The sequence below is a fragment of the Balaenoptera borealis genome (genome assembly GCF_965194805.1).
Source record: "Balaenoptera borealis genome assembly, chromosome: 2".
Lineage (NCBI taxonomy): Eukaryota > Metazoa > Chordata > Mammalia > Artiodactyla > Balaenopteridae > Balaenoptera > Balaenoptera borealis.
Window position 1 is genome coordinate 123,463,185 of NC_138867.1, and position 25,498 is coordinate 123,488,682.

The 25,498-nt window shown below is 37.3% G+C and overlaps 1 long non-coding RNA gene across 2 annotated transcripts in view; it reads right to left on the bottom strand.

Annotated features, from left to right (window-relative positions):
- LOC309624581 overlaps window positions 1-23,165 on the bottom strand; it is a 102,550-nt gene extending 79,385 nt beyond the window's left edge. Inside the window, exons 1-2 of one of the 2 annotated variants that reach the window (XR_014242029.1) lie at window positions 15,628-23,165; window positions 13,617-13,709 (exon numbers count right to left, since the gene is read on the bottom strand). This is a non-coding gene — a long non-coding RNA (uncharacterized lncRNA). Of the gene's footprint in view, window positions 1-13,616 lie in introns of both variants that reach the window. The other variant, XR_014242030.1, reaches the window with a different exon arrangement.
- Between the last annotated feature and the right edge of the window lie 2,333 nt (window positions 23,166-25,498).

Genomic DNA, 25,498 nt, shown 5'->3' on the forward strand with positions numbered 1-25,498 from the left:
ACATTCTTGGGAGGAGACTAGAAGGAAACCAAGGCAGAACTCCACCCTAGAGGGGCAAAGCAACTGGACAGGATCTCAGGACTAAGACATAAGGAAAAATCCAGAGATCAAGTAATTTAAACTGAAGTAAAATGTGGGATCAGAATCCAGGGTGCAAGGTAGATGCCTAATGACCAGCTGGGTTAGCCTCAAGAGCAATTTGAATCTCAGTCCCAGAAGACCAGAATAGAAATGGGTAAACATCTCCTTCCTTGGGTAAGAAATTGGGGAAAGAGGGTTTGAAGTTGATAGATGTCTTTGGCAATAAGCAGAGAAGACATGTGAAGTTTGTGACCAGAGCCTGATAAGTGGGAGAAAAAAAGAGAAAATGATGTGTCTTTTCTTATATTTACCTGTTTATGACTTTTAAAGGAAAGTAATATATCATGTTTCTAGTTAGGAGCAGACTTCCACAGGGTTGAGCTAATTTAGTGCTTCCTAAAGCAAGCTATGCATCAAATCGCCTAGGGAGTTTGTTAAAAATAAAGGTGTGCAGGAACCAAACCAGATCTACAATTCAGAATCCCAAGGGGCCTAGGAATCTGCATTTGCAATGAGATCTCCTGGTGATGCTTACACACGGCTAGCGTTGGGAGCTGTTCTCTAACATACCAGAAAAAGTTACATAAAACTTGTAAGGAATAGAAATGTTCCAAAAATTGGAAACATCACCCTCGTGTGATCTATATGTCTGCCATACCATGGGGTCTGAAATAGTTAAAATCTATCCATGTCTTATTCTACCTATCTCTGTCTCTATCACACACACTTGTCCTTTAAAGTAAATTTTCCACTTAATCTTTTCTGCACCGATCTGTTAAATATTTGAACTCAGTTGTTCAAGTGATTATTTGCATCTGGTATTTAAGATCCGCAACTGAATAAATATCATGCTGCTAATCAAACAAATTCATCGTGAAAAGGTAAAAACGTGCTCTATATTAATTTCAGTAACTATTTCAGGCACTCAGCAACAAATAAATACCCAGTATAAGTTAATCACCTAATACAAAGTCCCTAAAAGTTCACAATCAAATAAATCGGAACCCCAGCAATGATAGATTCTTGTAATTATCTTTATCAAGTTAACGTCTGTGTATAATTACCCACAATATAAGATTATGTGAAAACAGTGAGCTCTGGGACTGATTCCCAAGACAACAAGCGCTTTATCTTGTAAATTAATAAAACCAATTTGCACTTTACAGACTTTTTCATCCACCGGTCTCATTGCAAAGATGAATTAACTTAACTGTAGCGTAACTTCCTGGAAAAAAAGCATCACCCTCAAGATCAAAAAAATGCATTTAAATTATTGTCATGATGAAAATCCATTTTTTTGTACAGTTTCCTCAAAAATATGTCTTTCAACTATAACACTAGTGCTCAACTACATTAAAGAAGTGGAGGAAAAAAGTGTTTGGAGAAAAATTTACTTCATAATTTTAAATTGATCTGTTTGGAAGTAGGACTATAAGCCAAGCCTCTTCACTTCAAGACCAAGCTTCGTCCACATCACCCAGCTAATGAGAATGATGTCAGGGATATTTCAGAGAACAGAGAAGCCACATCGACAGCATATGACTAAGAACTCATTATCTCTACTCACCTACTCCCCACCCACAGTCTCCCTTCCGAGGCCCACAGTGAGGTCCCTACTCAAAAGCAGCCTCTTCTCCTAAATCTTTCTTGACTGCTAAGGATTAGGTCTCAATCTCAATATTTGACTTATTCCTTTCTCTTAAGACCATGAAGGTTGATTAACATAATAATATTATATATCAAACACATAGGCACAAAAATATATATGTTGTTTAACCTAAAGAATTCTTGTTAGAGCAAGAATACCATGCCTATCTCCTAAAACATAAGGAAGGCCTCACCTGTTGTTCGTAAGACCAGCTGCATCCAATATATCAGAGTTAATGGCAATAACAAAACCAAAGCTGAGACCAACACAGCACAGGCTTTATTCAGTGGCCAAAGAATGGAGAAGTGGGAACTAAGTTCACAGATCAACTTCTCAGCCACCTGGAGAGAGTGGTTTAATTTTAAAGAGTAAAGACAGAGGGAGGAGGAGTGAGGCTAATGATGGGGATGAAGAGGCCTTCCGGGGAAGGGGCAGGGCTTTTTCAAAGGGAGTGGGGTACCACCTCCTTTTTACCCGTTTTTTGTCCTTCATGTCCAGTCATGGCCACCGGAAGGTGTCACTTAGTATGCTGATATAATAAATTCAACACATGATGAGAAAAAGCAAAAAAATTGGAGCCAGTGGCTCCATTTCCAAGATGGTGCACTCACATGGCTATAGGTTAGAGGCCTCAGTTCCTCATTACATGGACCTCTCCACAGCTGAATGTCTTTGTGACATGGCGACTGGCTTCTCCCAGAGAGAAGGCAAGGAGGAAGCCACAATACTATATATATACATATATATGTATATATATATATATATGTGTGTATATATATATGTATATATATATATGTGTATATATATATATATATATATATATATATATATATATATATCTATCACTAACGTCAAACATCACACACCCTCCCTTACCCCCACATTCTGTTAGAAGCAGGTCACTAAATACAACCCGCACTTAAGAGGAGGGGAATTAGCATCGACCTTTTGAAGGGAAGAGTATCAATCTGTAGACACATGTTAAGTTCAAGCTACCACAGGCTTCTTTCTGAGACTTTGCCGTATTCTGCGATGCCTGCATATCATGTCAGGTTAGCTCCCAAAGATGATCCATTCTTTAAATGGAATAAGTGCTGATCCCATGCATGCCATTACCACTGGTCTACGCTGGAGGAGAGAGTCAGATTACGAGGGACAATGCAAGGCATTGTAGTTTAAACGTTTGAAATTGGCACTGGCAATTTCAGGACAGTGTGTGTGAATATAAAGAAATGGCTTAAACGGTTTTATCTCTCGTGGACAGTTTGGCCACGCACTAGAGCTCCATCTGAAGAGCTCCAAAAGGATACAATAGCATTGGACTGTTATTCTTCTTGTCCCCCACACTTTATTTGAGCATGTTCAATTTTACAGCCTTCTCCTCACTGCTAAGCTGAGATCAATATATTGACATCTTGGTGGGAGAAGCAGAACAAGAGACAGCTAGTCCCTAGAGGGAAAACCAAAGAGAGGTGACTTTCTGGTTTCCATGGGTCAGGATGGTTGAGGTCAAATCTGGCTAAAAATTCTCTCTGTGGGGTGCTGCAGGAGACACGTGGACTCTCAAATGAATATTCCTGTCTGCCTCTGTTACGTACTCTGCTTGGACCATCTGGGATGCTGAGTGCAATGAATAATATAGAGAGCCCTCTCTCTCTTTCTCTCTCTCTCTCTCTTTCACAAACACAAACACACATGAACGCACGCACGCACATACATACACCATCCTAACTAATAGATCTGACCTTTTAGAACCTGCATTGGAACTTTTAGAACCCTAGTGTCCTGCTTAGAAGTATAAGGGATCCAAAAGACATTCTCAGTTACGCTGAGTCTCACCCTTGTGAAATGCCCAGCATCCCCAGGGGAGTGGAAGTAGTTTTTCACAAGTATAATAATAACAATAAAGTCCACGTCACGTTTCAGACACTGTACTAGGTGCTTGAAATACATTATTTATTCCTCACAACAACTCTGAGATGAATACTATTATTATTCATAATAATGGAGAGGAATAATATTATCCCCATTTGACAGATGAGAAACTGAGTCTTAGAGAGGTTCAGTGACTCACCTGAGGTTAGTCAGCTAATAAGTGGTGAAGCAAGTGTTCAAACCCAGGAAATCTGAAGCCAGATTTCATGTTGACTCCTAGTACTCAATCCAGCCAGAATGAGCACCCAAAATAATTACCTAGTGGAGGAGGGAACAGATGAAGAAGGAAAAGAAGAGTAGTAGAGGCCCTATTATTAACAGCTTTTATCTCTTACTACCAATTACAAAGTATGGTCTCTCATTATTTGGACATGTGTTTTTGTCTGTCAATTAGACTGGCAATCTGGTGAATAGAGTCTGTCTCTTGGGGACCTCTATTTCCTCCTGAGTACACAGGAAATGCTGGATAAATAACCTCAATACCAGAAAAACAAATGACATGATTCTCAGAATTCTCAGGAAATTATACCACCTCATCATGTTGTTTAGTAACTTACTCTTCATTCCTCAATTTCTTAAATTGTCTAATAATAGAATATACCTCTTAAAGTTTCATGAAGGTAATTGAGATAATATTTACAGAAGAGAGCTTAGCAAAACCCATCAGAGTAGGCACTCAATGTAATTTATTATTACTAATATTATAATATTCAGGTTTCCACTGGTTTAAAATGAACTGTCTATCTGTATGTATATATGTATGTTTATATATATATAATACTATATATATTATACTATATATAATGCTAATATTGCTTTTAAAATAATCTTAAGTACTTAATATCTTGCAAGCACTTTAGAAGGTGACTTATAGGTATTACTAATTTTAACAATGAAGCTCAGAGGAGTCAACTTAATTTATCCTTGATCAGATGGCTAAAATGTACAAGAGCTAAAGTAAAAATCTGAGTCTTTGTGATTTCAAAGTCAATGGCACTTCTCCTAAAATGAAGGACAGAATCTGAGCCAGGTTCCCACGCCTCTGGCCCCTCCGAAGATGTGAAGAGTTATTACTAATAGGAATGCTCCCTGTCTCTCAGTCCACAAGGCATGCTCCTATTTCCTACCCTGGGACACAACATTTCTTTTGAAGGAGAAACGCCACCTTTTCAGTGAGGCTACAATATTACCACTCTGGCATGTGAAAGAAGACAGACTTGGAGAAGGCAGTAGCTACAATCCGGTTGGACACTGGAATTCCTTGTTGATGGGGAATCGAACCTAGAAAACAGTCATCTATTCCTGTTGACCTCCAGCTCACAAGATAGGATTGGTCTTGCTTCCTAAAACAGATACCCCTGGACCAGCATGTCTTAGCACACACTAGTCCATTCATGGAGAGGAGGTAGTCCATTTAGATCCAGGTTACCTGTTCCCTCACATGGCACTCAGCATCTCTGTTTGTAGCAAAGAACATCTAATATCACCACTACTGTGTAATCACTAAGAAAACGAATTTTATTAAGTAAAAGACAAAAAGGCCAGTTTCTTACAAGCTGGGCTAAGCATTATGTATAATCAACTTCTCCTTGCCTTTTAAAAATCAGATTAATGAAGCAAGAGTGCTTTTAAAATATAATCAATCTTGGGATTTGAGTGGGTGTGGAGGGTAACATTTACCAAACACGTTGCTTGCAGCGTCTTTGCATTTATGCTTATGTTACTCTTCTGCAAAGTGAGTGGTTAATAGCCTGTCCTATTTGAGTGGTGATTATATTTACATTGACTATGCTTAATGCATTGATGGGAGTGGGAGGTTATGAGCAAGAAAATATGAGTGATCAACAATCTTTAATCATATGGTCTTTTGAAAGCTGCTTATAGATACTGAGCTTCACTCTGCTTCATTGTCCTGTCTCTTCTTATTCTCATAATTCAGTCAGAAAAAAAAATGCCAATTAATAACAATATTGATTCCAGCTAACAATTACTGAGCGCTTACTAAAGCCCAAACACTCAAAATCCTACTTACTTCTCACAGCCACCATATGAGGAAGGTATTATTACTTTCCCCATTTTACAGTTGAGAAAACTGAGATCTACCGATTTTAAGTCAACTTGCCCAACAACTTTTTACCTTTAATCAAAGGTGGAGTGAGGACTTAGCATCAGGTATACGTGCCATTAGTCTCTGGTCTTGACTGCTATACAGTCTCCTGACAAAGGAAGCAAAAGCCAAAGGTGGTGAAAATGTTGCATCCTGACACATGTCTCCTTTGATCAGAGTACTTCCCAACAAGGTGCTCCAAATCTTGTTACCATTTTCTTCATGGTCTAGTCCAATCTAAGGCCTTTCTTTGGCCTCCAGTATGAGAACAAACATCTGCAGTAAGAATTCATTCATTCCATCCATTCCATAAACACTTGCTCAGGACCTAGTCTATACCCAAACATGTGTCAAGCGCTTGAGAAATGTTAACCTCAAGAAATTTAGAGTTTACACGATTTTAGTGCACAAGATGCACACAGAAGCACATGGCTGGTCACCCAGCTCAGAATGATCCAAGGGAAGCGTCATCAGAGCTGAGACTTGAGGCTGAAGAGAATTTATCAAGGCAAAGTGTATTTGTGTGAGCTGTGGCCTCAGTAACTGTCCTGTTTCCTCCCCTCCAGAATGTTGTTGTTGTTGTTCCTCTTTATGGGCTTACCAAAACCAAAAACAGCAATCCCAACCATCAGTCAGCCAAATAAGAGGAAATATAGTATATTTCATGAAGAGAAAACCTAACAGGACAAGAATGTTACGATGCAGGAGGTAAAGATACAGTCACAGCTTCTAGTGACCTTGGCCGACTATTAGCATCTCACCGAGCAGTCCCCTTCCTTGTCATTGCTGCATAAATATGTATGTAAAGGTATATAAATACAAATGTAACTGCCAGCCCTCTTGATCTTTTTACCTCTGCCATAAGAACGGCATGTCCCAAATCAGGTCTGCTCCTTTACCCTGGTTCCTACCATGCAGAAATGAAGAAATGTAGAGCAAGGCCACAGCAGCTGACCTATAGTTAAAAACATGCAATGTAAGTGAGAAATAAATCGTAAATCCCTAAGAGAATGGGGTTGTTTGTTACTGCAGCAAATCTGAATAACATACCTTCTAAGAGAGCTCTTTGGATTTCATTGCTAGCCATACAGGAAAAAAGCAAATACCAAAGCAAAACAAAAGAAATAAACACCTTTGAATGGGGTGGCTGATTTTGCCTGGGGCTGTTTCATCCTATCAGTCATTTCTTATGATTTTGTAATGGTTGCCTGGAGGGCTGTAAGAACATTTCTGGAGGCATCTATCTACAACCTCAACAGGGGAAATTGACATAGTTGGTTGGTAATGCCTGCCATGAGCATGGAATTGAGAGGTGGTGATGCAGATGATGTGTTTGCTCATCTAGGGCCTCAACTTCTCCCACCCTTCCTGCCCTTCAAAGAAAGGAATGTTGTGTTTTCCTCATTGTCCATTGTCTTCCTCTGTATCCTTCTAAATATTCCTTCCCCCTCACTGGAATCTCACAATTCTGGTGGCAGTACCTGGGAGAGTGGTGGTGAATGAGGCTGGCTTCTTTGCAGAGTACAGGGTCAGTGTAAATACTCATCTTTTTTCCCTGGATGACCTGCCCGTGTGCTTTCCTTCTCTGATCACTCCTTACTGTACTTCTGAAAGAAGTGGTCAGTTTTACTGACTCTGTAACTGGTCTTACACAAAACACATGTAACTCTTGCCGGAGCTGAATGGGGTATCTTCACAAAACCCCATTCTTGCCAATTCTACTAGCTCACTCAGGGTTAGGCTGGGACATAAAACAGTGAACCAGAGACATATTTCATGTAGTAATCAGGCATCAGCACTAAGCCTATGCCATATTTCTTCTCACAGAACCACCCTCCAACAAACCATTCTTACACTGTTAGAGCGCCATCTAGAGGCCACTCTAACAAATACCGTTTCCCAAGCCTCTCAATTAGCCTGCTATAAAGGGAGAAACACCACAAATTAAATGAGGAGTAGGAGGAGAGAAGTAATTTTTACTGTGCATCTCTATGTGACAGGATGCTATTGTTGGAGACTGAATGCTTTATCTCACTCAAACATATAAAGTAGTTATTATTATCCCCATTTTACAGATGAGAAAACTGGACTTAGAGTGTGTTCTTTGCTCAACCAAGAAGCAGAGCCAGCATTCAAAACCTTGTCTTGCTTATATCCATGCGGATACTCCTTCTACTATTCAGCACTTCCAACTCTTTATTTGGCTCAATGCTCTTCGATTTCAGGATGTTTTGTCAACCCTCAACAGAATATGTCAATGAAGAAGATGTGTCTGTACAGAACCAAATACACTTATTTACTTCCCCTATCTTGACTATTCCATGTCTTTTCCCTCTATGACAGATATGCGCTAAATAAAAATTTGTTCAATGAATAAATGACTAAATAAATAAAATGTTTTTCCTTGCCTCCTTTCAAACTCTTTTCAAAACTGCATTCCCAGAATAGCTGCACCCACATCTGACCACTCTGTACATTCTCATCATGTGAAAGGTCTTCCTTGCCACCCTCCTCCACCCTCCAAGTAAATGCCATACTACACAGTCCATGCATTTCTAAGGATAAAGTGATTTAGAGTTAAAATTAATTAGGATACTCCTAATGTGAAAGAAACCCTATGCCAAACCATTTTTCTACAGTAAAGAGTCATTGAATCATCCGAATAACCACTTTCTTATTCATCTGTTTTGTTGAGCTTGCTTTCCTGATACTGGTTTATATTAACTAAGGTGTGGATATATATCTAAACATTAATGTTTATTTTTCAGTGACGCCCAATTAAGCCTTGTAAGTATTTTTTCTAGGACTGTATGCATCGTTTCAGTAAGAGTGTGAGCTCTACGAGGGCAAGTACTAATTTAAAAAAATATTTTGTAACCCTATAATTCCCACTGCAGTGTCTTCAGCTATATTATTAAATGTTTATGACTGACAAAGAATTTCTGTCCCTCTCTAACTAGTCCTTTGAAAGAAATACGAATGAGCAATTAAATGTTAAAACGGAGCAAAAGAATGAGGAGTAGATTTTCCCAGAAGGTAATTACTGAGTGCCTACCATATTCCAGCAACCACACTGGGTGATGGGGGAACATAGTCTCTGGCTTCCAGTCTATACACAGTCTCATGGGATAAACAGACAATTACGGTGCAGTGTTCTGGGTGGGCAGAGGCCCACAGATACCCTACACTTTGAGGGAAGGCAAAAATGACTGACTGCTGAGGTCTCTAATTACTGAGCTTTCTCCTGAAGTGATGGTAAATGCTATAATGCAATTATAATAAATATTATAATGCAATTACAATAAATGTGCGTTGAATTAAATCAAATTGCTGCCTTGCTCTCCAGAAGCTCAAATACGAAATATGAGCCATGAAAATTAGAAATGTGTTTTTTTCTTAATTCAGAGCTTCTAAGTATGTTACCTCTGGAGATGTTTCAGAAGATTTTAACCCATAATAGTCCTTAAGAAATTTTATAAGATTCTATCCTAACCAAATGGCCCTTTGATCTGCTGAATAGATCCTTCTAGAAGTTTCTTTAGATTTTTCACAGGCATTGGAGGTAAAAGAATCCAAGGAACTGACAAACCTAGAATCTAATTTTTCTGACACTGGGTGATTTAGAGTTGATAATGACAACGGAATGTGACTGAAAGCATCCACAGTTTGTACAAAATTGTGTCACATAGAACTGTGGCCCCCAGCACCTATAAATGCTATTCTCTCAGAATTAGGGGCATCTTAAACTTTTTTTCTACCCTGCTCAACAAGCTCTTTGAGAGCACAGCCTGTGTCTTTCTTATTACCATACACTGGGTCCTGCCAAAGTGGAGGGCACAGAGTAAGCATTTACATGTAATGAGATGGATGAAAATATTATAATTGAATGTATGTAAACAAATATAATTGACTGTCCCTTGGAATGGCTTGAAGTTTTTGTGGAATTTATAAATGTACATCTCTCCATCACCCTCCTTGTTGAGCAAATTTGTCTTCTTTTCAATTTAAACTTTCTGCCTTATTGCTTACAAGTAAAATATCATTTTATAGACATATTAGAAAATAAGAATAAGCAACTTTTTAAAAATAAAATAATTCTACCACCTAGAGTTAATCAATATTAACATTTTGTTTCATGTCTTTTTCAAGATTTTTCTATGCAAATATACACTTTCAAAAATAAAGATATTTTCTTGATGTATATATTATTTTGTAACTTATATGCATATAAATAATAAGTAAGCATATTTCGTATCATAAGTATGCATGTATATTTTCATCTTTAGTGGTTATAGATCCAACATCTATATCTCAAAATTTATTTAACCTATACTTGATATCAGACAGCTAGGTTTTTCCAAATTTTTGTTATTTTAAACAACATTGTGACAAAGGTCTTTATACTTAAACTTCTTGCATTCATTTGAGAGTTTCCTTAGAAAACTAATAGAATCGCTGGGCCAAAGGGAAAGACAATTTTAAAGCCTCCTGATGCTTAGGCCTAAATTTCTCTCTGGACCCACCTTATATAGACACTGTACCAATCTTGGGTAGTATCATTGTTCAAGCCTGTATGATAAAGAAATTTTTAATATTCATTTATTTTCTATATTTAGTAAACAGGAACATGATTGTGTAAACCCTGTCTATGAATATAAGCAGAATGTATAATAGTTAAGAAGTGAGTTCTCAAGCCAGATTACTTGATCCCATGTCCTGATTCAGCCATCTACTAGTTCTATGCCTCAACCAATTTAAATACTTCTTTGTGCTTGTTTCCTCATCTGGAAAATGGGACAATTAAAAGTATCTCTCTTAGGGTTGTTCTGAAGATTAATTGTATTGATCCATAAAATGGATTCAGAAGAGTACCTTACACATGTAGATTTTCAATAAATGCTGCACATTCTCTTCTTTTTCCTGGGAAAACTACTAAATTAATTTTTCAGCACCGCCTTGCAGTTATGTATGTCTATGAGACTAGAATGTGAGATGAATTGATGTGTGTCATTTACTGGCCTGACTCATTAATACCTTCAAGACATGATCCTCATCCATTACCCTGTCAGCCAGCTAAAGAGAGACAATCTCGAGGACCTAAAGCAGGTGGAACCATAGGATGGAAGGAGCCTGGATCTATGAATGAATGAATGAATGGAACAAGAGCCCCACCTCCACCAACCACACTGAACTATCAGTACATCAGTGAGAAATAAATGTGTACTGTGTTACATTTGAAATGTTTAGTTGCTTCTGTTATAGCAGTTAGCCTTTCTGGACTAGTGGAGTTGCCTGTTATTATTCTCTTATCACATACTATCTGTTTTAAAGAAGAAAGAATTTTGATCTCAAAATATGAAGAGTGGATAGATGAAAGGAGTTCAGAACTGAAAATTTGCTGCAGATAATTGACAACTTGATAATATATGATTCCAAGGGTCATTCGTCTATCTGAAATGTTTTTATTTTTTAACCTCATTTCTTTCTTATAGTTCTCATTTTGGCTCCAGGCTAAAGAGGTTAATCTCAATACAGCTAAATGGATTTATTCAACTTAAAAGCACAGATTCCTCATGTCGCCTCTTAGCTTTACCAGTGAACCTTGTTTTCTTACATTTATTGAAACACTTAGACCATAAATATCAAAGTACTAGCTGAGAAAATCCAGGAGGAAACATTCTTCAGGAAAAAGAGAAATATTCAAAAGAAAGGCTATTGCATTAAAAAAAAAAAACAAAATCCAACAGCAACAAGAAAAAGTTCCCTATAATGGTTATGAAATGTCTAAAGCAAAGTTGCACCAAACAGGAATATATTTCCCAAGTTTTCCTCTTGAGAACCATAGACATGAAAGAAAAATGCTCAATTTAGGGCACTGTTCCTTTTGCAAAAATAGAAAAAAGGAAAGGAAAGGAAAGGAAAGGAAAGGAAAAAGGATACCAAGAATGATACCGAATGAATATATATATATATATATATGTATATCTATACATATATATATGCCATTTTATGAGCATTGAGACACAAATTTATTCAAATATAAACCATATAATCTTTTTCCAAGGTTAGAGCTTCCAGCTGAGACTAACTGAGGTATTTTTCAGAGTATTTTGATACTCGAGGGACCATAAGATATTAAATAACACTATCAAATGTATATTTCTAAATATAGAATTAAACAGCTATCCCCTTATTTGCATCATGCTCTGTAATGTGTTTTGTATAAAGGAAGGCATCATCAGCCCCACCCCCCAGATAGGACACTGAAATTCAGAAAAGTCAAGGGGTTTGTCCAAGGTTACCTGGACAGTGTTATAAACCACAAGTAATCATCCACTGAGTGGCGTGCATGCTTAAATTTTCACATATGAATTTTCTGGAAATGGTTAAAGTGACAGCTATGATCAAGTTAATCAATGAAACAGTTATAGATGTGCCCATGAGAGGAAAATGTGAGCAATTGGATGGATTTGAATTAGCCCAGCTTAAATCATAGAAAAGAACAATTGAATCATTTAATAAGCAGTAGGTTAAACCCTATTCTAATAATTCCAGTGAAAATACCTGAAATACGAAAGGTTTACCAAGCCCCACTCTAATAGTATACTGGTTTCAGGAAAGAGTAAGTAAAACAAAATTTTAGGCTAATAAAGTGATTCAGCAAGTGCTTTGGATCTTTTTGTGGTGTAATTTAACCTCCACATCTGTTCCTGAGAAACAGCTATATAACAAGTATTTACATATTTAAATCCTATTTCCTATTTATTTTCATTATTCCATCTGAAACATAATTCTTTAGAAAAAGAAGAGCAGCTAAGAGACCTTTTTATAAAATCACACAAATACAACAGTTGTAAATAATTATGCATTTAAAAGAAAATTACACTTTCTTGAAAATGTAATAAGAATATTCCAAACAAAACGTAAAGTAGGAATTCAGGGTAAGAATTGAAAGGCATTTCAACCTGTTTTGCTGTTATTATGAAATGTTTATGCTAAATTGAACAAATCCAAAAAAACAATGAAAAAAAAAGAAATGACTTTCAGTTCTAAATCAGTTTGGCAAATATGCATGAATACCTCTTTATTAGTAAGCACAGCAGCAGAAAACAGAATTCACCCCAGATGACTCAAATAAAGAGACTTTAATAAAATGACTACTTACAGAGGTGTGAGCAGGGTTAAGGAGATTAAAAAAAGGAATGGGGATGCTACATAAATCTTTCTTTCCCAAATCAGAAAAAAAAAAAAGTGAGCACAAGTACCCAGATAATAAAGTCTACCAGAGTTGTTTAGATTGACACCGAAATTTTGCTTTGATGTTTTGGCAGCTAAGCTTAAAGAAGGATAATGATTGGTTACATCATCTCCTTCCATATTATCATCATCAACACCATCATCATCCTCAAAGAAGTATTTACTACTTATTGGGTGTCAAGAACCTGACATGGTGCTGAATAACTGTTAGAACAATCAGTCTGGACTTAATATGGGGAAATGAAGGGAGAGGAAAGAGAATCCAGGAGCTCAGAAGCAAGTGAAATCACTAAGAGGCAATAGAAATAGAGAAGAATTAATGACTATGTAGACCGAAGCAGTGATAGATGGCTAGAAAAGGGGAAAGGAACTATGGGGCCAAGAAAAACAGTGGAAAGAGGATCCATTAGATGAATGATTGCAGTTGTAGGGTTGTAAGAGAGAAACAAAGGAGACAAACTACATCTGAGGTTCTAATTCCACGTGCCCAGAGGAATAATGAGGCTACTAACAGCTAAGGGAAGAGAGGAGAGCTGAGTGCAGGTTAGAAATGAAAGTGAGGAAACAGCGAGGTGTTTCTGGTCTTACCTGAACAGGGATTTAGACATGGATTCCAGTCCTAGCTGAGCTCCTCACTGGTCGTGGAAGAGCAGGCGAGTCTCTGAGTCTTTGTTTCCTCACCTGAAAAACCATGCTAATTTTAGTGCCTTCCTCATAGAGATTTTTTGGTTGTTTTATTTTAATCAAAATCCTTTTTCCCAATAGTTGTAGGTTTACAAAAAAACTGAGCAGAAAGTACAGTTCAATATACCACCTCGCTGCCCCCCAATTTGCCTTATTAACTTCTTGTATTCTGTGGTACAAGATGTATTTGTTACAAATCTATTGTATTTGTTACAATAGATGAGCCAATGTTGATACATGATTACTAACTGAAGTCCATAGTTTATACTAGGGGTCACTCTTTGTTATCTATTCTATGAATTTGGGCAAATGAATGACATGCCCCCACCATGACAGTATCATTCAGAATTGTTTCACTCCCTAAAAATCTGTACTACACCTCTTCATCCCCTGCCCCCAACCCCTGGCGACCACTGATCTACTGTCTCCATAGTTTTACCTTTTCAGACTGTCACATAGTTGGAGGCATACAGTATGTAGCATTTTTAGATTGCTTTCTTTCATTTAAAGTATGCATTTAAGGTTTACAGCGTCATTTTAAAGTCTTGCAGAGAGTAAACACTAAACAAATACTAACTGTTGTTACTCCTATCATTAGCATTGTTATTATTTCATAAATGCTTCATTTTCCTAGGGTTCTGAAAAGTAGATCATGCATTTCCCTAGAGTCATGTAGGTCCTGTTTGCCGGTTCCCCCTGTTATATCTACTTTCTTTTACTCCCAACTTTTTGGTAACATTTCTTTCACCTCTAATTTGTTTACTCACTCCTCTTATCCCCTCTAAACTGACAGTTTTATGAGAAAAGGGACCATTTCTGCCTTGTCCACTACTCTATTCCCAGCATTTAGCACAGCGCCTGGCAGGTGGCAGGTGCTCCCTAAACATTTGCAAAGTGAGTGAGAGGTTGGCATGGTGACCTGAATTGAGACCAGGAGTTGCAGTAACACAGCTTTGGGCAATGAACTGAAGGAAAGGCTGTGATGAGACCACATTCCCCATGACTAGAAAAATGGTGGAGGACTTGATCCAGCCCTACAGCTCCCACACGCAGGGACTTAAGTAGCTGCTAAAGGGAGTCTTCATTTAAATTATTCCCTAATCTCAACTTGTAGTATTTTAAGTTTCTATACAGCAAGACATGTGTCAAATGGCTTTAGATAATATACTGAATGTTATTCAAATATATAAAATTTAATATCTAATTATAACTTTTTGAGTCCAACTCAAATCAGCTGTAACTTTACCCTAATTTTTCTTTGGATGCAAAACAAATTCGCCTACCCACAGTGCTACCTGACATAAAATCAACACTAGTTTATCAGTGTTCCTTAGGACTTACTCCAGATATGTGAGAAGAGAATTGTTTAAAAAACAATTGATGTCTCTCCTCTGGCTCATCTCCAAAGTATTCAAAGCATGTCTCTTCATCCCTGCACGTTTTTCTTTTTGTCCCATTTTTATTTTAAACTAATGATAATGATACCTCATTGATGTCGCTCTGGCAGAATGGTTAAGTGGAAAGTTTCCTCTAAACCAAAATGTTCCCTAACCCACTGGGGAATTCTGAAAGCTAGATACTAATACGTAGTGTAATTAAGAAATAATGAGCTTTCCACCATGATTTATTTCCACAGATTTAGATTCAATGCTGAGAAGCTACAGTTTAAATTGTTGCCGTGCCCAATAGTAAAAACTCCTATAAATCCTCTGAGGTCAATTTTTAAAAAACATGCATTTCAGCAAAATGAGAGTTAAGTGAAGGTGTTGTTCTTATTTGTTACCCTCACTTCCACCCAAATTAAAGGAACCACACAAGCAGCCAGATGGAGAGAGAAAGGGTGTGAGGAGAAGAGAGGAGAGAGGAAAGGGAGAGAAAGGAGAGAGAGAGAGAAATTAATATGAAAAAGCATTACCCTGGGCTTGCTCTGAGGTCTTGGGGGTAGTTTCTCTGCTAGCCCGGCTACTGTGAAGTCTGAAGCCGTTCCATTTCCATTCCTTAGGGTGCCTGTTCAGTTAACTAACGGAACAGTAAGAAAAAGAATGAATGCAAGGTCTGAGGCCTTGAGTAAGATACTTCTCAGCTGCCCTGAAGGATTAAAGGCGATAGCACAGGGCAAGAAAAACCTCACTGTTTGCTCAGAAGAAACTGGAATTTAGCAGATTCAGCTCTTAAATGTAATAGTTAACAGCACCGGGTGTGGAATGAGACCACTTACCAGCTGCGTCAACTTGAGCGGTACCTTTAATCTCTCTGAGCCTTATTTGCTTCAACTGGTGTCAAGACGGGAATAAAGACACAGACCTACTAGAGAATGGACTTGAGGATATGGGGAGGGGGAAGGGTAAGATGTGACAAAGTGAGAGAGTGGCATGGACATATATACACTACCAAATGTAAAATAGCTAGTGGGAAGCAGCCGCATAGCACAGGGAGATCAGCTCGGTGCTTTGTGACCACCTAGAGGGGTGGGATGGGGAGGGTGGGAGGGAGGGAGATGCAAGAGGGAAGAGATATGGGAACATATGTATATGTATAACTGATTCACTTTGTTATAAAGCCGAAACTAACACACCGTTGTAAAGCAATTATACTCTAATAAAGATGTTAAAAAAAAAAATGTGGCTGATGATTTCTCCTTTTGTGGGGCTGCGTATATCAATGTAAAAAGCGCAGTGGTGCATTTCCATTTTTTAAAATTATGCTGGCCTCAGCTAATCTTCAAAGAAGCCTCTGGAAACAGAAGGGAGGTCGGAGAACCACCCCTTGGCTTAATTTGGGACACAGGGCAAATCATCTGCAGTTATGGGAACCTTGAACTGGGGATGGAGTATTTTACTTGAAATGTACAAAATTGGGCTGAAGCAATTAGATTAGAAAATTGTAAACCTGGTGAGAGGATTAATAAAATTCTGTTTTATCCTAATTAATGTCAAATGTATTTTTCAATCACCCCATAATGAGAAAATCAGAGAATACTGAAAAGAAAAAAAAGTTAGATCTTTCTCACTAACCCTCACCCCCGACAAAAGTGAAATAGAGTATGTGGCTTTTGACAGTCCGTACAAGTTTGGGGTTTGGAGGAAAGTTTGAACACTGTATTCATTGTTTCGTTTACTCAATAATTTTTATCGAGTTCTAGGGATATGATAATGAATAAAAAAGATATGATCTTTGCTTCCAGAATTTTATAGTCAAATGGGAGAGAGAACTGTACATATATAGTCACACAAATACATTTTTGTAATACAGTAATGACTCCAGAAAAAAGTGTGATGCTTTAAAGGGTATTCTGATTTAGATTGAGAAGGCCGCTTTGGGGAAAGGCAATTATATGCCCTCCCTCCTTAGCACAGGCTTTTCCAGACCCTACTCTGCAGTGGAAGCTGGTGCATGAGTAGTTTATTTAAGGGACAAGCATGAGAGACAGGGACCAAGAGAGCCAACACAAGCCTACGTTATGAGATTTGCCTTTCCTCTGGGAGGCAACTGACTTCTTGATCCCATCAGACAGAGCTGAGAAATATTATGACATGCCTCTATGCACCCTTTGCCTGAGAGAAGAAAAGAAAAAGCATTTGTCGGTGGGCTTCTGTCCCGCATTACTCAAGGCTGCTCCATGGGCTGCTTTGGACTTCCCCAAATTCTGGGTTGCACACGTATGCCTAGTTCTAAGGGCCAGCCAGGTCTGCCAGTAACTGCAGCTGAGCAGCCCCTGGGCAATGCAAGAGTTATAGGGTAGGTACCCCAGACAATATAATCTAGCAGGACCCTATGGGGCCATCCAGGGACAGATCCCTCCCCCATATCTTCTGCTGTAGCTCCTCTGAAGTTCCTAGATAATAGTATCTGATGCACATTTCCTGAGTTGTTTTACAGATGATAAAACCCTCCACCAAATGGAGGAAATTAACTGTTTGATGATCATGAGCCCCCAGACCTACTGGCGCCAAAGGATTGATAACGTTAACTGCCCTGTTACCTCACCATGAACGAATCAGAGAATTGTGCACAAGCTGATCACATACCCTGCAACCCTCCTCCCTCACCTGGCCTTTAAAAGTGCTTTGCTGACTATTTACAATAGCCAAGACGTGGAAGCAACCTAAATGTCCATCAACAGATGAATGGCTAAAGAAGATGTGGTACATATATACAATGGATATTACTCAGCCATAAAAAAGAATGAAATAATGCCATTTGCAGTAACATGGATGGACCTGGAGATTATCATACTAAGTGAAGTAAGTCAGACAGAGAAAGACAAATATATGATATCACTTATATGTGGAATCTAAAAAAAAATGATATAAATGAACTTATTTACAAAACAGAAACAGACTCACAGACTTAGAAAACAAGCTTATGGTTACCAAAGAGGAAAGGTTGGTGGGGGGGTATAAATTAGGAGTTTGGGATTAACATACACACACTACTATATATAAAATAGATAATCAATAAGGACCTACTGTATAGCACAGGAACTCGAGTCAATATTCTGTAATAACCTAAATGGGAAAAGAATCTGAAAAAGAATAGATATATGTATATGTATAACTGAATCACTTTGCTGTACACCTGAAACTAACACAATATTGTAAACCAACTATACTCCAATGTAAAATAAAAAATTTTTTTTAAATGCTTTGCTGAAACACTTCGGGGAGTTCATGGTTTTTGAGCACAAGCCAGCCATCCTCCTTTTACTGGCGCCTTTACAATAAATGCTGCGTTTTCCTTCACCACAACTTGGTGTCAGTAGATTGGCTTTACTGCACAAGGGAGAATGGATCCAAGTTTGATTTGGTAACAACAATCTATTATTTGCCCTGCACAGAGCTGGTCCCCAAAACAGGTGCTGCAATTAGAGGAAAGGTCAGGAAGGTCTGACTGGCACTGATACATCTCCTGACTCTTAGCCATCCTGCATTCTACTCCAGATTCATCTTCCAGAAAGCTTTCATCATGGCACCTCCAACCACTAAAACTTCCTAGGAGCTACCTATTATCTACAAAAGAAAGCCCAAACTATTCACTCTGACAGTCAACCCCTCTCCACTATTTTTACTTCACTTTCTCATATGAACCACATGTGTCTTCACTTGCATCTACACTTCCCAAGAATAGAGAATACAATATGTCTCTCTGAGTCTTCTTTGTCAATACTGTATTCAAGAAGTATTTGTGAACTACATATGTATAGTGATACAAATACTACATTAATTATATACATATGATATGTATAATATTTAATGTATCCATCATTACCACAGTTGTTCTTAACTTTATATAAAGAAATATTTTTTTATTCCCTTCTTTTGTCATGTCTCTATCACTGAGGACAAGAGTGGCCATGACATTTTAGAATCATATCTAAGGAAGGAAAATATTCTATCTGAAAATGTACACTGTGACAAGTTTTGTCAATCAGCAAAACCAAGGAGCATCTGGGCAGAATACTAGGCATTGTGGCTAGTAACAAAGGAGGCTGGCTTGCAAAGACCTTGAACTTGAATGGGGATACTGGAAACCATCAAGAGTTAGTAGATGGGGCTTGGGCTGCTAATTATTGGTAAGATGGAAGAACTAGTCTGGAAATGTTTTCTTTGTTTCTCCCTGTGGCTAATAGCATTTTTTTTTTTTTACTAATGTTTTAAGTTTTGACCTTTATAAACCCTGCCTGCGCTTACTTTGGCAAAAGCCTGGAATTCACTACTCTCCCCAGATGGTCCTTACTTAGGATGATAGCTTGAATTCAAGTACAAAAAGGCAATTCTTAACTGTCTTTAATCCAAACAAATATTTTAAAGAACTGAATTAGACATGCCGATCAGGATCTGTGCCCTGCTCACAATCACTTCTGTGCAAAATTGCCCTGTGCACTGCTGCTATAGCCTTGCCAGCCCCATTGAGCACCATTTAAACCAAGGCAGGCACCTGGTCCAAGGCAGATTATTCATCACAGGTGCAAACTCAATGAGAGAGAGAGGAATTTTTGACAATTTCCAAAGTTCTGATTTGGCTAACCAGGTGAAAAGTGTTACATTGAGAGCATTGCACAGGGATCAAATTCGAAAACTTTTTTGACTTTGTGTTCCCTGTGGAAAGCTAGGCAAAGATATACAAGAGACAAAGGGATATAGGGCTTCAGACTCAGGAGAGAGGTCTGAGCATATAGGGAGTCAGTAGCATATAGAAGGGGCTTGAGGAAAAAATGGAAATGGATAAAATTAATGAAAGAGAAATGTGAAAAAGAAGAAGAGGTGGAGTAACTCCAACATTTGGAAGAGTCACAGGAGTCCAGGAAGAAAATTATGATTGATATGCCTTGTGAGGTATTTAACTGTATTCAACAGTAGAGAAATAGTTTTGTAAATTACAGTAAAATATTAAATAGCCATTGATGATGACACTTCAACAAAATCTTGATGACATGGGGAAGTATTCAGTTTATAATAGTAAATGAAAAAGTGAAATTCCTTGTACTTCCATTCTTCCTTTCAACCTCTTGTATGTGTGTGGGGGGAAGAGCAAGTGGGATAAATGGAGGCAGTTGGTAAAATAGAAGAAAGAGACCAAGATAGTTATGTTGTTCTCTTTGCTTAGATGTATTTTCCAAGTTTGTACAATAAGTATATTTTCTTTTATAATTAAAAAAACCCTTAAAATTGTAATTATAAAAAATGCTTAATATATTTGAATATAATGAGAAGACAGTTCTGTGTTAAGAGGGAAGAGAACCGGGGAGTCAGGAATATCACTGCTCTAAGTTTATCCTTGGCTGTTTTCTGTGAAATCCGAGAAGCTGATCAACTCTGGCATTCTCTCCTCATCTTAAACCTTAGGGAGCCAAAACCTTTGGAGCAATAATCAGATGCCAACAACTAAATTTAAGAAGGAAAAGTCTCAGAGACCACAAAGAAAACTTTCAGTGCCAACCAATTATTTTAGGCCATCACGTATTTCAGTTATATAAGCTCAATAAACATTACGCTGATGTTTGTTCAGATTTAGGAGCCTTTATCTCCTATTGCTGTCAGCATATTTCCTGCATACTAATAAGCATCCCCACATTTCATATAAAATAGAATATGAGCCTCATTTTTAACGAATTACAAAGCCACAAATTAATGATTTGCTGAAGAAGAGAGAAATTTAGAATTCTCCTGTTTTGGCTTTTGCACCAAGCCCAAAAGAGATGAGGCTGATTAAATTTTAACAGGCCCCCTTCCCAACTCACAAGTTCCTGTTAGTTAATAAGTACTTTGCTGTCATCTCTCTCACACTTCATTAAATTCTAAACCTTTCCATCCATACATACATTACTATTAGTTGATAAGATTCTTTAAATTCAGTAGTATTTGGGCTATCTAAGCCTTACACTTAATTTTAAATATTGTGAATATATAAATGTTCTTGCGTAATTACCTTCCAAAACCCTCAGAGGATTGGACGATAGAATGTTACATTCCTAAAGTCTATTTTCCTCTTAATGGTGAAGGTAAAAATCCTCAATTTATTTTTTCTTTCTAGAGTTTTGTCCATTTCAGAGAGAGGAATTGTATTTTTTCTTCTCTATATAAATCTAGGAACATTGCAACTGTTGCCAAGAGAAATAAATTACAGTGTTAAGCTGCAAACCTGTAGGTTTAAAGGTTCACCTTCCTTCAACATTATTTTAAAGGAAAAATACTAAAATTTCAGCCAGCAGAGAAGACAGGTTCTTGGGCCTACTTTCCACTATGAAGTTCAGTTCTTTGTTTTGGAATGCTTAAAGGAATCTTATAATTCTTCCAGAAAGGAAGTATAATTTAAAATTAGGCACTGGCCTCAATGAATAGCGAGGTGATTAGAATTGGGAGTTCCTTTCTTTCTCAACACCATTTCCATGTGTTTCTCTACTGTTCTCTCTCTCTTCAATGCATGGCCAATTACAGTGTGCATACAATCATGCTGTAAAATATTTAATTGAAAATCCAGAACCTGTATTTTCTTTATAGATCTAGAATTTTTCAATTGTGTTGCCTTTATAAAATGGAAAGGCAGTTTGGAAAGGTAATGTAGTGTCAGATTTTGTGTTCTTTCCAGAGAAACCACTACTCTTTTGGATTACAATTATCAAAGCTGAAATGTCCAGATCTTCCTTGACTTACAATGGGGTTACTTCCCCAAAAACCCATCATAGGTTGAAAATATTGCAAGTTGAAAATGCATTTAATACACCTAACCAACAAACATCAGGGCTTAGCCTGGCTTACCTTAAATTTACAAGACTAGTATCGCTAATTGTAGACAAGAAACCACAAATCTCATGCACTATTGGTAGGAGTTGGTAAGATGATATGACCTCTTTAAAAATTCTTCAGCAGTCTTTTTAAAAAGTAAAAATGTATCTATACTGGGAATTACAACTGAATTCCTAAGTATTTATCCAAGAGGACTGACAGCATGAGCCCCTAAAAAATATTTTACAAGAAAAGCAGCTTTAGGGGAATTCCCTGGTGGTCCAGTGGTTAGGACTCAGTGCTTTCACTGACATGGTCAAGGTTCAATCCCTGGTTGGAGAACTAAGATTCCCTGTGGCGCAGCCAAAAAAAAAGAGTAACAGCTTTAATTATAATTGCTAAAACTGGAAACACCAAAGTTTCTATCAATAAGAAAATGAATAAATAAATTGTACCATATTCATACAATGGAATAATACTAAAGAATCAAAAAAACACATTTTTATAAGCACAACAATGTAGATGAATCTCAAAAACCTGCTGAGTGAAAGAAGTCAGTCATAAAAGAGTGCATACCATAGAACCTGATTTATGTGAAGTTCTAGAATAAGCAAAACAAACACCTGGTTGTTGAAATCAGAATAGGAGTTTTTAGCTACTATGATTAAAGCTGATATGAATACTTTTCTTATAAAATGTTTTTTAGAGGCAGGTGTTGTCAAAAGAGGGATACTCCACCAATGCCTTCTTTTATTATTTTTAATTGTATTTGTATGATTTTATTTTTTCCTCTTTTTCCTGGATGATTTTTAGTTGTTTTCTTAGTGGTTATTCATTAGCATCTTAAATTCATAACAATCTAATGTGAACGGCTATGTTGTAATTGTGCCTAATTATGTATTTATAGTTTGTTTCCCATTTACATATATTTGTACTTATTACTACATGCATTTGTCTTTTAAATCTTGTAAGAAATAAAATGAGTTGAAAACTCAAAAATCACAAGATTGTGGCTATATATAGGCCCATGTAATGTTTACCTATGTATTTAATTTAACCAGTCCTCTTTATTCTACCTATGCATTTATACTTTCTAATGTCTCTCACTTCAGCCAGAGAATGGGCAGATCTACTAGCAATAAACTTGTTCAGTTTTGCTTACCTGAAATGTCATGATTATTAATTTTTGATGGATACTTTTGTTGGAAATAAAATTATGGTTGTTTAAAAAAAAACAGGGATATTAAAGAATTTTCTGGGATGACAGTAATGTTCTATTTCTTGATAAGCATGTGTGTTATATAGAGCTGTACGACTAATATCCTTGCATGCCACTATATGTAAAGTATATCTAAAATCTTGACTGTCACCGATGTTCATAGCAGTACTGTTCACAATAGCCAAGACATGGAAGCAACCTAAATGTTCATCAACAGATGAATGGATAAAGAAGATGTGGTACCTATATACAATGGAATATTACTCAGCCATAAAAAAGAATGAAATAATGCCATTTGCAGCAACATGGATGGACCTAGAGATTATTATACTAGGTGAAGTAAGTCACACAGAGAAAGACAAATATTATATATCACTTACTGTGGAATCTAAAAGAGTAATACAAATCAACTTATTTTCAAAACAGAAACAGATTCACAGACATGGAAAACAAATTTAATGATTACCAAAGAGGAAAGGGGAGGAGGGATAAATTAGGAGTATGGGATTAACAGATACACATCACTATATATAAAATAGATAAACAACAAGGATTTACTGTATAGCATATGGAACTATATTCAACATCTTGTAATAACCTAAAATGGAAAAGAATCTGAAGCTGTACACCTGAAACTAACAAAATATTGTAAATCAACTAGTTGAATAAATATAAATAAATAAAATTATGATTTTGAGTACCCGTTTTCAAAATTGTCCCAAGGACAAATCTACATCTCCCCTTATTAAAACTTGGTTATCAAAGTCAACACAGTTCTATTTTATGCCTAAATTAGTTCCAGTTGGATTTCTATCATTCCCAAATGAGACGTGCATTAAAAGCAGGAGAACCCACTATGGAGAACAGCATGGAGGTTCCTTAAAAAACTAAAAATAGAACTACCATATGACCCAGCAATCCCACTACTGGGCATATACCCTGAGAAAACCATAATTCAAAAAGAGTCATGTACCACAATGTTCATTGCAGCTCTATTTACAATAGCCAGGACATGGAAGCAACCTAAGTGCCCGTCGACAGATGAATGGATAAAGAAGATGTGGCACATATATACAATGGAATATTACTCAGCCATAAAAAGAAACAAAATTGAGTTATTTGTAGTAAGGTGGATGGACCTAGAATCTGTCATACAGAGTGAAGTAAGTCAGAAAGAGAAAAACAAATACCATATGCTAAAACATATATATGGAATCTAAAAAAAAAAACAAACAAAAAAGGTCATGAAGAACCTAGGGGCAGGACAGGAATAAAGACACAGACCTACTAGAGAATGGACTTGAGGACATGGGGAAGGGGAAGGGTAAGCTGGGACAAAGTGAGAGAGTGGCATGGACATATATACACCACCAAATGTAAAATAGATAGCTAGTGGGAATCAGCAGCATAGCACAAGGAGATCAGCTCAGTGCTTTTTGACCACCTAGAGGGGCGGGATAGGGAGGGTGGGAGGGAGACACAAGAGGGAAGAGATATGGGGATATATGTATATGTATAGCTGATTCACTTTGTTATCAAGCAGAAACTAACACACCATTGTAAAGCAATTATACTCCAATAAAGATGTTAAAGAAAAAATAAAAAGCAGGAGAACCATTACATTTTTCTTCCATAATTTTGGCCCCCTCCTGGTTTGGGGGAATGCATATGATTTGTTCTTCCTCTGGCATGTCCCTTCTTGATTATTGGCACCTCCTTCCAACCAGTCAAAGCCAGAAATCTGGCCATTTGTCTCATTCACCAACATCCAATCCATCCCCAAGACTTAGGGACACTACTTCCTAAACATCTTGCTAAATTTAATATCATTAAATTTCACCAATTTTGAGAATATCTGAAGTATCTTATTAGTTAATTTGAGAGACTCTTAATGTACAAGCAGCAGGGTCTATTGCATATCCAGTAAACTCCCTGTGAATTACTTTCCTGATCTCATTAAGTTTCTCTGCTGGCTCTTTCCCCTGTGGATTCCCCACCCATTTAGTGTGGAGGTCCTGGAATCTGGAATGATAAGATGGGGGCATTTTCTCTTTCTAGAACCATCAAATGCCCTACCTTGTAACTGTAGTATGTTCATTTATTACTTTGACTTATTGAGAACACACAATCTTCACCTCTGGGCACAGAAACATAACTGCAATAATTAAATTTGATTATACTGAGAAGATTAACATTTCAATCCTTAGCTGGAAGATAAGACAAAAGTCAAGCGACTTGATCAGGCAAGGAAGCCAGCCTCTAAGATTTGTACTACCTGCACCAAAGATAAGTTCAGCAAATATTACTCTATGCTAAGGACAGTGCCAACACTACAAAAATTT